The sequence below is a fragment of the Phascolarctos cinereus genome, unplaced genomic scaffold (genome assembly GCF_003287225.1).
Source record: "Phascolarctos cinereus isolate Bilbo 61053 unplaced genomic scaffold, phaCin_HiC Scaffold_1;HRSCAF=81, whole genome shotgun sequence".
Classification (NCBI taxonomy): domain Eukaryota; kingdom Metazoa; phylum Chordata; class Mammalia; order Diprotodontia; family Phascolarctidae; genus Phascolarctos; species Phascolarctos cinereus.
Window position 1 is genome coordinate 248,378,903 of NW_027555514.1, and position 16,685 is coordinate 248,395,587.

The 16,685-nt window shown below is 36.0% G+C and overlaps 1 long non-coding RNA gene across 1 annotated transcript in view; it reads right to left on the bottom strand.

Moving 5' to 3' along the window:
* The window catches only part of LOC110213187 (uncharacterized), a 65,690-nt gene that overhangs the window by 31,093 nt on the left and 17,912 nt on the right, over positions 1 to 16,685 (bottom strand). The window lies entirely within an intron of this gene.

Here is a 16,685-nt window from a genome sequence, read left to right on the forward strand (position 1 = left end):
GACCCAAGCCTTCTTTCAGCCAAAGTCAAGATTTATTAGAACATCTGTCATATTGGACAGACTCTTAAGGAGTCTGAACATTAGTGAGCTGTTGGTTAGATTTTAAGAATCTGAGCATGTGGCTAGATTTTAAGAATCTAAACCTTTGGCTAGATTCTAAGAATCTGAGCAGTGGCTAGATTTTAAGAGTCTAAGCCTCATCTACAATTTTAGAGACATCTCCCTCCCGAATGATCATATAAACTATTTGGGTCCAACCTGTAGTAGAGCCTTCCACTCTTGTCTTGGTATGATCAGCCACAGCCAGACACACTGTAAATTGACCCCAGCATTGTGATATCATTTTGGTTCTCTTTAAGCATGAAGGTCAAACAATAACATCATCTACAATTCTGAACTCGATAAAATAACTACAGAACAAGCTGAAGGGTGCTAACCTGACCCATGGGCTTCATGCTTGGCACATAACCCTCCTTGGCAAGGATTAGGGTTATCTTTTGTAGAGATCAGTACCAGGGTGGTACTGGGGTTACTCAAGATCTTACACTTCAGTTTTGTCCCAGGGATGACAATGCCTATTGGGGTTTAATGCTCTGCCAGGAAAAAATCATTTATGAATTTGAATAGGATCCAACCAAGATGCTTCCATATTCAGCCCATATGAATAATTAGGGTCTCCATTATTGGACCCGCCTACTGTATTTGTCAATGCAAAGTAGTGGGGGAAGAGAAGGGAATAATTAAATTATTAATAATAATTAATTAATAAATAATAATAATAATAATTAATAATTAAATAATTAAATGCCTACTACATACTAGGTGCTATGTTAAGCATTTTATAAATCACATGTGATCCTCACAACTACCTTGGGAAGTAGGTGCTGTTATCATCTCCTTTTACAGGTGAGGAAACCAAGTCAGATAGAGGTTAAATGATTTGCCCAGGGTCACAAAGTATCTGAGGCTGGATTTGAACTCCTGTCTTACTGACTTCAGGCCAAGTGCTTTATCCAACATGCTACAGAGATACCTCTGAAGTTACACCTTTACTACTACAACCCAATTAAGTGACATTTCCACTAGCTAGAGACAGGTAAAGGAGGGAAGAGTTAATTTGCCATCCTCATTCCAATTCAAAGAGCCAGAAGATACCAGCTGTTAAAATTCACATTGCCAGGTAAAAGAGATGCTGAATAGACCTCCCATGGTCATGGATTCATTTCCTTGATGGTATTTTTATGCCATTTGTGTACAAAATCATTGTTGGTATATATTTTGAATCTTAGGAAATTGAGATGTTTTATGATTCGTAGTTCTATAGCATCACTAAAATAATGTTATCATTGCTTTTTAATCAGTTTTGTTCCAGGGATCAGCTTTCTATCACTGAAAACACTGCAACACTGCCCAAATGCCATTGAGCCTACTTGCTTTCTTCTATTTCATTCTGAACCCAGAATTACATATCTAAGATCCTTGGGTTGATAGACCAACTCAGCAGGCTGCATATCCAACTGCTTCTCATAAAGATAACAATCAACACTTTTGATCTTCTTATCTTATCCTGTGTGGTGATTTCAATGAGTCCCAGTTTGGTGCAATTATCTGCAGTTTCTTTAGCCAGCAGAAACTACTAAGGATTTTACTACTTATTGAGAATTCCACATCCACTTAGTCTTTTCAGCAAACATCTTCCATGATAAAGGGATCTATTGGGTGGGTGGGGGTGGAAGTGCCAAGTGTTGACCTTGAAATTGCAAAGAAATGAGCTCAGATCCTGTCTCAAACATTTACTAACTATAGGACCCAGTATATCAGTTAACCTCTCAGTACCCAGACAACTCTCTAAGACCATAACTTGTAGATTAGCTGCTGTATCCCCTGGAACAGGGAGTTTTTCACACTGGGAGATCCCAACACAAATGAAATCATAAGTTTGGAGCCTACTTCTCCTTCTTGGCCTTAAAAATGCATAAACAGAAGCAAGAAAAAAAAAATCTAAATACCATACAACCTGTATATATTAAAATACGAGTTTGAATCTTTCCTCAGACACTCACTAGCTATGTCAATCTGGGCAAATAACAACCTTTCTCAGCCTTAGTTCTCTCATCTATAAAGTAGGGATAATAATAGCTCCTACCTCACAGGATTGTTGTGAACATCAAAGTAGATGATGTCTATGTAGTATTTTAAAGGGATGTATAAATTTCAAACATTATTGTTATGGGGATACTGATGAGCAGCTTAGACAAATATACATTTCCCTGTTTTATACCTTACTTGATATTGAGAATCAGAAGACTGATGAAAAACATTAAATGTTTTTATTATCTACGAAGGGATATGGCATTATTTTAATGTGGATAAGGGAAAGAATCTGTTGTGGAAGAGCCATGAAGGCTACAACTTTGTAGTTTGCTGAGTAAGGAAAATGTGTAAGTAAGCAGAGCCCTGAAAAATTCTCAATATGCTATTTCATTTTTGAGCAACTATTTATTTAATATATTTAATTACCTATATTATATATCATCTATATCCAGTTTTAATTATCTGTATCATAAAATATATCTATATCTTTTTATTTACATTAAAAGTATTTTATTGCTTTTTTTTTAATTTTTGTGTCACATAAGTGTCTTCTGATAGCCTTAACCCTGTGTAACCCAGAAGAGCCATCTTATTTATGAGCATTGTGCTGGTACATGTTTAACAACAGACTTTGAAGAAAATAAATGGATACATAATACACTTTTAAGTTTAATCTGCATTATTAATACTGTCTCCATTACTTTCTTAAATCTAGGTAATCAATAAAGCAATAAATCAAGGCCTGATTTTTAGTTTTTTGTCAATTTCCAATATGTAAATGTTCCCACTGAAAATTTACTGATTGGCTGTCAGAAGACAGTACAAGTTGGCTCCAGAATACCACTGTGATATAACAAAGATCTTTTTAAGAAAAAAAAAAGAGAGAAAAAACAAATAATAGAAAAAAATTAGCAAAACTGATCAATTTATTAAAAAGAAAAATATATAATGCTTTGCACCTTTGTACTTCTCACTTCTATAAAAGATTGGGGATAAGTATGGAATTATCTTCTAATATCTCTTTTTTGGGGACATGCTTGTTCTTTGTTATTATGCAGTATATAATTTTGATTATTTCATGGTGATGGTTCTTTCCATTTACATTATTGGAGAAATTGAGTATGTTGTTTTCTTGATTCTGCTTACTTGATTCTGCATTCATTTATTTATTCTTTATTTCTTATAGATCAAAAATATTCCATTACATTCACATGTAACATTTTGTTTAACCACTCCCTAATTAAAAGGATTCTCCATTTTTTCCAGTTCTTTGGAACCACAAATAGTGCTGCTATAAATATTTTTGTGTATATGAGGACTTCTTATCAGTGACCTCTTTTGGGTTCAGATGTAGTAGTGGTATCTCTGGGTCAAAGAATAAGAGCATTTCAGTCAGTTTATTTGCATAACTCCAAATTGCTTTCCAAAATGGTTGCAGTGATTCCATCAACAATGCTGAGTATGAGGTGAAAACTCGGGGTAGTTTTGATTTGCATTTCTCTAATTATAAGTGATTTGGAACATTTTTTCAGGTAGTTATTAATAGTTTGCAATTCCTTTGAGAATTATTTATTCATATTCTTTGACTACCTATCTTCTGAGGAATGGCTTTTGGTTATGTGTGTGTATGTGTGTGTGTGTGTGTGTGTGTGTGTATGTGTGTGTGTGTGTGTTCAATTCCCCATTTTCCCTTTTGTTTATCCTTCAGTTAGATTTGTCTATATGTGTGAGAAGGAAATTAACGTCACCTACTGTTGTGTTACTCTGCATGTCTTCTTGAAAATCAGTATATTTTTTCTGATATGAATTTAGATGCTATAGCATCTAGAGCATCTAGGTTTAACACTGATATTAGTTTGTTGGCTATTATCCATAATATGATTTCCTTTTTGTACTCTGAATTTTTGTTTCTGCTTTATCTAATAGCATGATTGCAACTCCTGTTTTTGGATTCATCTGATGCATAGTACATATTGTTCCAGCCCTTCAAATTTTTATTTTGTGTAGGTCTTTGCTTTTGAAGGTTTTTTACTTTTAAGCACCAAATTACTGGTGTTTTGTTTACTTATCTATTCTGTCATTCTCTTTTGTTTTATTATATAGTTTAATAATGTATATTTAAAGTTATGAGTTATGTTTGTATTTTTCTTCATTTTGCTTTTTTCCCCAGAATTAGGATTCCCCTCTTTCCTTAATATAAAGACAATACTCTGTCACTTCAGTTATTTTACTTAGTCTACTTTAAGACAAGTCTATTTCCACAGGTTTTCTTCCCCTTACCTTCAAGCTCATTCCATTTATCATTCCTTCCCCTAATTTTGGACTTTTACTTATTAGTTCCTTCTAGTATTTATCTAATTCTTTACTCAGTGAACAATTCCTTTCCCTCCCCTCCCTTTCAACTTCTTTTATCTTATTGTTTTCTGAAAATGATTTCTTTCTCGGTTTTCTTCATTATTTCCCTTTCCTTTCAGTTCATTGTCCTTATTCTTTTTAAAGACTTTTTTTGTTCTTCATGAAATTAGTGTACTAGTTTACAATTCACTATTTTAAAATTTCTTTATTATTTCCTTATAAAACTTGCCCCTCATCCCATTTTTTTTTTCTTTTCTACCTGTCTTTGAAGTATCCATTCCTGTAGGAGTTAAAGAAGATAGAAGTATTGCCCCACGGTAGAAATATTCCCATGTTCCTGATTATGCAGTCTATTTCTACTCCTTGCCCTCCCCATGATCAATTTCTTTCCCACTTACAATAAAATCTGTCTGGGTCCATGTTCTCCCACCTTTCTGATTACTAGTTGTTCCAGGAGCTCTGATTCTCCTTCTCTTGAGGCAAAATTCAATTTAGGTAGGCACAAGCTCTCTTAGAGGTAATACTTTCTCTAAGCACCAAATCCTTGCAGATCATACCCATCATAAGGTCCAAATCTCATTTTGCAGAATATCTCTCTTCCCTCGTGAGACAGCTCTTCATTGGGACCCTTTCCCATCACTAAATCAACATTTTCCTATTTTTCTCTCTGTTTCAATCTCTCCCATTTCCACTTCATCCTTCTACTGTAGCCCCTCTTCTTCCTGAGGCTACAGGAGTAATTTTCCTTCAGTGTGCACCATTAACTTGATTAAGGTACAACATGCATTTCCCTGTACCTTCTCTCTCCCCTCTCCTCTCTTATTCACTCTTCCATTCTGCAGTTTTGTGCCACATAAAATCACTGATTTACCTCTGTATGTGTGATGTTTAAGCCACGGTGTTTCAGGCCTGTTCTTTCACCATCTTTTCAATTTAAGTTGTACTCTCTTCTTTATCATTTTTAAAGAAATATCCTAATGATATCTCTGTTATGTTGTTTTGTTTCTAACACCATAGATTTCATTCTCTTTCTAGTTTGTTTTGTTTTTTCTTCTATGTCTAGAGATGGGGTAATTTATTTCCTATTTACATTTTTCCTTGGTAGCTATATTTATCTGCCTTTCTTGTGGTTCTGTTGTCTGGGGTATTTGTAAATGAAACAATCTGCTCATGTCTTTTTTTGGGGGGAGTGTACTTCAAATGTTTGTCTTCTATTGAAGATCCATCTTTTTTTCATTGACGATTAGGCTCAGGTATGCAGTGTATGTCATTTTGTGTTGCATCTTGAGCTTTTTTTCTTTTTGTAACATAATATTCCACTGTCTCCTGCAGTTTCTAGAGAGTGAACAATAGTCTTGTGTTAACTTAATTTCCTTTTCTTCGTATTTAAAGGTCTTTCTCCCATTTGTTCAAGAAATTGTTGTTTTTCATTGGAATTATTAAATTCAATCATTATGTGTCTTCAGGTTTGCACAATGGTTTTCCCCCTCTTGCTTTCTGAAGGAAATCTGTGAATTCTTTGGTTGGCTCTTTCTCTGTATTCAGAAGTTTGCCTTTATCCATTTCTTCTTTTTTCATGAGTCAAGAACTTATTTAAATAGTTTGGATTGGAGATATCTTTAATGGACACATCTTTTCATTTTCAGCTTTCAATGTGGGTTTTGATTTTGCCTTGTGCTCTAATCACATTGTGATCTGACTTCATTGAGGCAATTTTTTCTGAATCAAATATCAGGTCAACCATTATACTTTGATATGTACTTAATTAGGCTGGTCCTCATACAACTGGCAACGTGTCCTCAGAATTATACTTTGATTGAAATTTTGGCTACAGATCTATTTTCCCTACTTACCATATAAGATTAGAGTGAGGATCAAAGGAAATAATGCATATAAAGGAATTTTGTACACTCTAAAACACTTTATAAATATAAGGTACGATTAAGGCACTGAGTCATTTGTCTGAGCACCAGACTGCACAGCACATCTCTAAAGAACTTTCTAACAGATTTTTTTTTAAATACTGTAACATGAAAGAATTGAGTTCCTAGTTCCTAGTTTCTACAAGAAACTTTTCCTGGTCTCCCTCCCCCAGCCAAATACCCTCCCTTCCAACTACAATCTTCCCTCTGAGATTATCTAACATTTTACACTACACACACACACACACACACACACACACACACACACACACACACACACTCCACATATAGCTTTTTATATACATAGTTTTTTGTTTTTATTTATTTTATTAAATCCTTCTAATTTTAACTACATTAGTTTTATTTGTGAAAAAAGTTTTTTTTTTAATTTCATGTAATCAAACTTATCCATTTTACTTCTCATAATCCCTTCTCTCTCTTGTTTGGTCATAAACTCCTTGCTCATCCATATATCTGACAGGTATTTTTTTCTATACTCCCCTAATTTACTCAGGATATTGCTCTTTATATATAAATCATTTATATATTTAACCTTATCTTGTTATATTGTGTGAGGTGTTTGTCTATGCCTAGTTTCTGCCAAACTGCTTTCTAGTTTTCCTGGCTATTTTTGTCAAACGTTGAGTTCTTACCCCAAAAGCTTAGCTCTTTGGGTTTATCAGACACAGATTACTATTATCATTTTCTACTGTGTTGTTGCTGACTCATTTTTAAGTCACATCCAACTATTCATGACCCTATTTTGGGTTTTCTTGGCAAGGATACTGGAGTGGTTTGTTATTTCCTTCTCCAGCTCATTTTAACAAGTGAGGAAACCGAGGCAAGTGGGTTAAGTGATTTGCCTAGGGTCACACAGCTAGTGAGTGTCTGAAGCTAAATTTGAACTCACAAAAAGAGTCCTCCTGACTCTAGGCCCAGTTTTCTAACCACTACACCACCTCACAGCTTTTATTATTGTGTATTGTGTACCTAATCTATTCCACTAATTCATCACTTTATTTCTTAGGCAATACTAGATTGTTTTGATGATTACCACTTGCACGATATTATTTTTTAAGGAATTATTTTTTGGTGAGCTTTTGTACCTCTTTTTCCATTTGGTAATTCTGCTTTTTAATGAGTTATTTTCATCAGTGATTTTTTGGGTACCTATTTTTCCATTTGGCCAGTTCTGTTTTAAAATGTGTTATTTTCTTTGGTAATTTTTGTGCCTCTTACCAAGGTGTTGATTGTCTTTTTATAATTTTCTTCCTTGCTTTCATTTCTTTACCCATTTTTTTCTCTACCATTTTTATGTAATTTTGGAAATTATTGTTTAAGCTCTCCCAGGAATCCTTGTTGAGATTGTGTCCAATTCACATTTTTCTTTAGCTGTTTTGACTTCATAGTTTGTTTTGTTTTGTTTTCCTTCATTTTTGTCTTGCTCTTTCCTCTCACCATATTCCTGTCAGATTTTTGTTGTTATTGTTGTTGTTTACTCATTTTCCACTCTGCTTCTTGATTTGGAAATTTATGCTAATGTTGGGATCTGTTTCTGTGGTAGAAGGCGAGGTAGGAACTCTGTCTCAAGTTTCAGGTTTTTTTTTTCTAATGCTTCTTGGTGAGGCAATCAGGGTTAGGTGACTTTCCAAGGGTCACACAGCTACTAAATGTCAAGTGTCTGAGGCCAGATTTGAACTCAGTTCCTCCTGATGCCAGGGCTGGTGCTCTATCCACTGTGCCACCTAGCTGCCCCTAGGTTTTCTTTCACACAGATGTTTTCAGAGCTAGTTCTGGGTGTTTGGAAGTTTTTATGCTTCCAAGGTAGGGGAGAGGTGTGGTCACTACTTGATTGGTCAGCACTCTGGTCCTTAATCAGGAAGGGCCCCTGATCTCTTAGAATTGCAATCAATACAGCTCCTTGGGGCCTCTCCTCTCTTGGGGTTGGAACTGATGCTTTCCCTCAAGGATTCCACTCCCTTTTCACCAAAAGTCCCCCTCTCTACCTTGAACTATGACCCAGGAGTGATTATAGGCAGTGGAGTTGCCCAACCGTATCTGATCCTGTGTTCAGTGCCAGCCCAGGTGTACCCTATACTCTCTTCCAGTTGCCAGGTCCCCTTCCTTTCTCTGGCTTGAGAGCTCCCAAAGTTGCTGCTGTTTCTGTCACCGCCACCTAGTCTCACCATTCGTGTTTATCCATGTAGGGTTTGGGCCAGCATCCTCTCCAATGTTTACTGATCTCTTTTTCTGACCTCCTATGTTGTCTCGGGTTGGAAGAATGTCTCATTCTGGCCTTTTTCTGGCTCTGTCACTCCAGAATTTGATTTAAGGCATAGTTGTTTGGAAAGGAACGTTAGCAAAGCTCAGCTGAGTGCTTTCTCTACTCTGCTATGTTGGCTACACTCCTGGAAGTCTATGTACACAATTATTTGCATAATTTTCTCCCCCACATAAACATCCCTTTAAAGAGATGAACCCTGTTTTATTTTTTCCTTTCTTTGTATTCACAATATTTAGCAGAGTGCCTGGCACATAGAAAACATTTAATGAATGGTTGTTGTTATAGATCTATTATACAGATATTATATAATCTATATATAGATAATATATATCTAGCTAATGTAATCTATATATAATATAGCTCTATTAGCAAGGATCTGCCATGTTGGTAAGGGAACTACCTACAACAATTACATCACAGGTCCAAAGCAAATCATAAGAGGTATGATTATAGATTCAGAGATGGCCAGTACCTTGGAGACTATCTTGTCTAGTGTCCTCATTTAAGATACATACTGGAGCCCAGAGAGTTTAAATGACTTGCCTAAGTTCCCATAAGCCTCAGAGCCAGAATCCAAATCAAGGCCATCTTACTCCAGATCCAGCAGTCTTCCCACTATATACAATATTGCCTTTTGATGGATGGATTATAATGCTGAATATATTCTTCCCTATATTATTGGTGAATATGTATTTAACCGTACCGTGCTTTGCCAAGCCTGACTCAGGCCTTTCTCATGGTTCAGGCTTGGGATTTGGACAAGATGAAAGAACAGAATATTTTACAAGATGTTATTCACTAAACAGTGCATGGGAAGGATATTCAGGAAAGTTACAGTGTTGTTTCTGTTGGATATAGCTGCCAACATCTGTTTATGTGCATTGGTCACATATCAGTAAATCAGTTAACATTTATTAAATGACTACTGTGTGCTGGGCACTGTGCTAAGTGCTGGGGATGTAAAAAGAGGCAAAAAGACAGTCCCTGCCCTCGAAAAGTTTAAAATCTAATGGGGGACATAACATGCAAACAAATATATACAAAGCCAGCTACATAGAGGACAAATAGGAAATAATTAACAAAGGGAAGTCCCTACAATTAAGAGGGACTGGGGAAGGCTTCCGTAGAAGGTGGGTTTTTAATTGAGACTTAAAAGGAGGCAGAGAAGGGACAGCTAGGTGGCTCAGTGGATAGAACACCAGCCCTGAAGCCAGGAGGACCTGAGTTTGTATCTGGCCTCAGACCAAACGCTTGACACGTACTAGCTGTGTGACCCTGGGCAAGTCACTTAACCCCAATTATCTTTAAAAAAATTTTTTTTAAAAAGAAACCAGAGAGGTCAGTAGTCAGAGCAGAGTATTGTCTGTCACATCAGCATCAATTTCGATTAATAGCCAACGTCTCAAATCCTGGGCTTTTTATACCTTACTAGGTGACTAAGAAGCCATATCCATAGTTGGAGCCTTAGTTCTCTGTACCAATCAAGTCTCAAGGATGATTTCACTGCTTTTATTGGGAAAAAACAGCCTAGCTTATGTGGTGGGGCCTTTGGCAAATATTGTGCCTACCATATGTAAGCAAATTACTTTTGCATCTTCTAGTAATGTCTCTTTAAAGTATCAGAAGCATATTTTGGTATTGGTACAAAACAAATAAGTAAAATCCACTTACTGGGAAAATGCTATATATCAGAACCTAATTTCTAGGTTGGAGAGTGTTTTGGTAAGTGGTAATAGTCTTTCCTTTATATAATTCTTTTGGTCCAAACAGTTAAGAAGTATTTATTAAGCATCTAATAGGTACTAAACAAAGTGTAAGCACCAGGAATACAAAGGTAAAAGTGAAATAGCCTCTCTCCTCAAGCAGTTTATATTCTAATGGGGGAGACCATATGGACATCTATAAGGATATACAGAAGATATCTGCAAAATGAATACAGTGTCATTAGGGCAGAGGCACTCTCAGCTAGAGGGATCAGGAAAGACTTCATGTAAAACATGGTTCCTGAGCTATATCTTGAAGGAAACTAAAGATTCATAGGCAGTAGCATCAGGTGTGGTCATAGCCAAGACAGGAAGAGGAAAGATAGAGGACAACCAGTGCAAAACAGCAAATAGGCCAATATGGCAGAATTGTTGAGTATGTAAAGGGAGGAATGTATAAGAAGCCTGGAAAAGTAGAAATTGACCAGATTGGGAAAAGGTTTAAATGATACCAAGTGATATTGTTTTAGGCAATTGGGGTTAAGTGACTTGCCCAGGGTCATACGGCTAGTGTCAAGTGTTTGGTCCGAGGCCAGATTTGAACTCAGGTCCTCCTGGCTTCAGGGCCGGTGCTCCATCCACTGCACCACTTAGATGCCCAATATTTTTAAATATAATTAACTTGCAACTATCATTGTAGATGTCATATTTTTACTCCAATATTACTGCTGCTTTAAAAATATTGGTAGTTTCTACTTTTCCATTATTGAGTTCCAAATCTTCTTTCTTTACATAGATTCTCCTTATTTTTCTTATGTGTATACTTCCCTTGAAATTATTTTGCATATGAAAGTCACAAGTAAAAATCACAGTTAGGATTATGGTGATTTACACTTTTCAGTCACTGCTTATAAAACTCACAAAATAATATTTTTAAAGGTTGAAGTTTGCCCTATGTACTCTATTTTTCTAAGAAATCACTTTTTAGTATAAATATTTATTACAACATCCATAAATCAAAGAGTAGGACCTTGGTGTAATGACCTTAAAGTAAAGAAGAGCTGGGTTAAAGTTTTACCTCTTACCCCTAATGGTTGTATGACCATGAGTAAATCATGTGGTCTCTGAACGGCCAAAACAACTCTCTAAAACAACAAGTTAGAGATAAATGACTGATCTGAAGGAGAGGAGGAAGATTTCACACAGAGTTTCCATACTTCAGAAGTAATAGATCTTGACCTAAAAGTGACACACACAATTCATGAGCTAAAACCAACAGTGCTGAAGCAGAAGCAACAAAGGTAATGCTTCTGCTAATCTTAAGTGCTACAATGGAAAAGAAATCAGGGATAAAGAAGTATAGGCTTTTAAGTGAATTTCTTCCTTTTTATGTAAATACCCTCTAAATATTTACCAGTTGATGGAAGCAATTCAATTCAAATCAATTTATCAAGCCATTATTAAGCTGATATTATGTACTGTAGGCATTTTACAAGATGCTAAGTATACAAAGGCAATGCAACAATAAAATTAAATATTAGTAATTATTATTAACACTTGCTGGTTTAGGCAATATTTCACATCCATAGTCTTCCACTTCTACAATGAGTGGAAAGAATGATATTTCTTATTTCTTCTTCACAGACAAGCTTGGTCACTTTAATTACCCAGTGGTCTTTTTTTTTTCCTCTCTCTATCTATCCATTTACATTGCTGTAATCATTGTATGTATTGTTTTCCTGATTCTATTCACTTCACTTTGTTTCAATATGTATACATGTGTATCAGTGCATAGATATAGATATATCATATGAGTCACCGAATTCTTCATCTTTTCTTATGGTGCAGTAGTAACATTGCATTATATTCATGTGCCACAATTTATTTAGCCATTTACAACTTGATGGGCATTTACTTTGTTTCCACTTCTTGACTACCATAAAAAGTGCTGGTATGAATATTTCAGAGCATATGAGATCTTTCTGTCTTTAAGTTCCTTGGGATAGATGCCTAGCATTTCAGGTTTCTGGATCAAAGAGTACAAATGGACATTTTTTTCACTTTCCAGAATGGTGGGTTCAATTTAAAGCATCACCAAGAGGATATTAGCATTCTTATCTTTGCCTAGCCTGTCCAACATTTACAATATCCATCTTTTATCAACATTGACAATTTGTATTACCCCCTATCATTACACAGAAAAATGAAATTTAAGTCTAGAGAGATTGCAACTTGGCCAGGTCTACTCATGGGACACTTTCCATTTCATTTCCATTCCCCCTTTACCAGATTGGATGGCAAAAGCATTATGACTTCTACCACTAGGTAGAACTGAGAATAACTAATTATAATACTTTTGATGAGATGGAGCACCACCAACCCTTACCACGTGCTCTGCTACATGATGAGAAAGCTCAGAGGAACTTTGGATGGCCAGGCACTGCCATCTGACTTGTCAATGGGCCCTAAAGATTTTTACCTTATAGCTGTACTTTTTTATAGATATTATTTCCCCCAGTTAGAGTGCAAGTTCCTTGAGAGCAAGGACTGTCTTTATTTTTAATTTTTATCTCTAGTATTTAGCCCAGTGCTCAGAATATAGTAAGTGTTTAATAAAACCTTTATTTTTTTTTCATCAACTGCCTCAGAAATTCAGTTTCATGCATACTTTTAGCACGCATATTCCTTGCCCCTGCCCCAGTAACAAACAATGCATTTAGATGGGAGTTGAGACAGGGCCAACCAGACAGGTGGGAAGAAGTGAATCCTCAAGACTCTACAAGGGCCCTGCCACCTTTTGGGGTGCTGAAAGGAACAACACACCTACGGGGGATTTCATGAAGACTCTATAGAAGGGGAAAGACACTTACAGTAATCAGGAGCTGTGAGTTTACTGACTATCCATCCCCCTGGGGTAGGTTCAGTGGTATTCTTTTTGAATCCTTTCCCCAGAGACTTGCTGTCAGGAAGAGTCCATTTAGTAGACTTCATAAACAAATCCAGAAATCAGCATTCATTCATATTTTCAAATTCATGGTGATATAATTTAAGGAGCAGATATCACTTTTGTAAAGTTCTCCTAAGTTACTACATGTGTTAGCTTTTGCAAAAGATCTTTCCCAGCCCCAAAACAGTAAAAAGAAAGAAGAAAGGAAAAGAAAATTAAATGCCCCTTCTCAGAAGGAAAAGTCTCATTCTTCCTGAACTCTTAGAGCACTGGGCTCTTCCCAAAAGTATTAAGGATATGGGGTTGGATGGAATCAATTCTTTGGGTGAGAATCCAAACCCATTTGGCTTAGTACTTGTAAAGCAACACTAACCTGCTTGCCTCAGCTCTACCATAAATATATTAATATTATTATTGTCATCTGGTCCCTCCAGCACTGATGATTTCCATTTTTGTCATCATAAACAATTTGTGTTAAGCCACAGAATTATATAGAAGCACTTGCCTTCTCTCCAATGAAGGACCCTTATGCTCTGGACTCAGTTAGGTACCAAGTGCTATATAAATCTAGCACTATGTCAAGGGAAAACTGGGATACTCTCCTTTAACCAGTAAGGGCTCCTCTACGCTACACCCATCTACTGATTGGGTTTGATACTGAACAAAATTAAATAGATGAGAAAATCAAACCTTTCTTCTCAGAGGTAAAACCTGGACCTTTCAGAGTATCTCAGAACTTGTGGGGTTTTCTCTGCATAGGGTTAAACCCTGGGGTCTTAAAAACCTGAAGGTGTCCCTCCACCTTAGGTGAAAAACCTAATTCTCCTAGGCAAACTACTACTTTATTCTCTAAATGCATAATGCTATCCAACTGGGGTCCAGAGAAAATACTTAGGTCACTCAAAAATTTCTCCAGGGGTCCTGAAACCATAAGTGAATTCCTTGTGGGTTCAGAAAAACTTCCTCTGGGTCCCTATACTAAAGGACACCCAAATTTCCTCCAGTGGATCCCTGTTACTGTAAGAACATTTCAAATATAATTTTTAACCCACCCCCCAGTAGGATATATATAAGGTATATAAGGTAAAACAAACTCAGAAAAGTTCTTATAGAGGTATGAGGGTCCCTGAAAAAGGATCAAGCAGGTTAAGCTTACTTAAAGTTTCTAGGCCAGAATGCAAAGTTTAGGCTATGGACTTGTCTTAGACAAGCTTTTTGGACTCGTGCTACAAATAAGACAAATATTCTAATACTGATTAAAAGAAGAAAAAAGGGAGAAAAAGTTATTTTAGTATGCTATCAGCAAAATGGTAGCACTAGTGTTTTACAGATGTGAGATCTCTAGCTCTCATATCACTTTCCATACTTGTGAAAGATTCAGTGGGAAAGCCTACCTATTTTCTCATATATCCTCAATGTTGCTCTTAATGCATGTATAAATTATTCTTATACAATTTTTACATGGATGGAAAAGTATGAATACAGGTCAATAGTCATTGATGATTTCTCAATCATCTCTTCTGTAGTAATAAAGTCTGAATTTTTTTCCATGCCTTTTTTTTTTATTCTCCCCTCCTTCAGATACCTTATGAATTGGTCTTCAATACCTTCCCAACTGTGTTGTCTCCAGCATGGAACCTCTTCTTAGACCCATTATAATAAAGCTTTGGGGTTTTTTTTATTTATTTCCCTTTTTATGTATTGGTTTGTTTCATTCCATTTCTACCTCCTCTAAAAGCACATTCAGAATAAGCACAGTCAGCAAACCTAGGCGCCCACGTTTACCGGTTCTACTGTCTTTAATGGATCTCTTTGATTTTTCTTCATTTTGTCGTCCTTCCATTTTCATTCTTAAATTTCCCCAGGATGACTTTTCTTAGTTGGTTCTCTCATCTAGCTTTCTTTAAGTTAGTTTTACTCTCCATTGCTGCTTTCTGTTTTATGGGACCCTACTACTTAACAATTTTTCATCATTATCCTCTGCAAGACTTTACAAATGTATCTATTATATTCTAAACCAGTGTTGACCTTGGCTGTCATATCTCTTTGCTCAGCAGGCTAAGGTATTTTATATTCTTTTGCTTTTGCTGTTATAACAATTGATACCTATCAGTTAAACTTTTGTAAGAAATTCTTTTAGGTGCTATGTCCTATCTTTTGTCCACATCCCATTTTTCATCATTGATAAGCTACTTTAGCATAAAGTTGTTTTAATGGCATATTACATCATTTTCTCATTTTTAGTCTTTTTTTCTGGTTTTGCATCAATTTTAATTAAGTCCAGGTTTTACTGTACACAGACAGCTAATTCAGGAATGACTTCCATATTAATGATGTGTAATTTCCTCTTTGTTAAAATATAATCAATTTTCATTTTTGCTAGGTTAGCCAGAATTGGTCCTGTCCAGAGCCCTCCATTTTTTCTTTAAGGAATCATACATAATAAATAGGCATAAATCTTATGTGTTGTCCACATGTCTTTGCTGTCTTTAATTTCTTGTTCCTTATTCATATTTTCCAGCATATTTCTTTTCATCCTCACCTGTTCTCATCTTTGCACTAAAGACATACTTTAATTCCTACTCCCTGGCCATCTGCCTCTTCTCCCTAGCTGCCTTTCTGTCCTTGAGAAAAGTCTACCTTGAGGCTTGCTTTTGTAATTGGTCATAACCACTTCAAGATTAATCTTTCAAGAAAAGCTACAATGATCCTTAACTTCACTCCCCCTCCTCAACCCAGCGATCTTGTCCCAGGCATGTGTGTATGGGGGAAGGGGTATTCTTTAATTTCTCCTACCCCTCAGTTCTGGGACAATAAACCACAAGCACATCAACTCTGTCACTGATTTTGGATGGAGCATGTCAGTCTGTGCTCTTATGGCCCAGGTGCCGTCCTTATAACTTCTGAACCAAAGTGACCCATGCTAGCCACCACTCCCCTTTGCCAGTCATTTTCCCAATAGTCCCTTGAGAGTCCTTGAGAGCAGGGACTATCTTAACTTTTTAGCATTTGCATTCCCAGTCCTTTGCATAATGCTTGGTGCAAAGTAAGCATTATATATTTATATGTGTGTGTGTGTATACACACACATACACACACACACACACACACACACACACACACACACACATATATATATGTTTATATATATATATATATACATATATATATATATATATTTTTTTTCATTTATTTATTTATTTATTTTTTACTCCAACCACCAAATACCAAAGTACATGCTGATTTTTCTGGATGGTTTTTTATTGTGTTTTTTGTTGAAATTATTTTCACAGTGGCATTTTAACAGATACTTATGATGATCATTGCAATATACAATTGCCAGATGTCCCATGACATTACTTATTACCTTCAAAAGTATG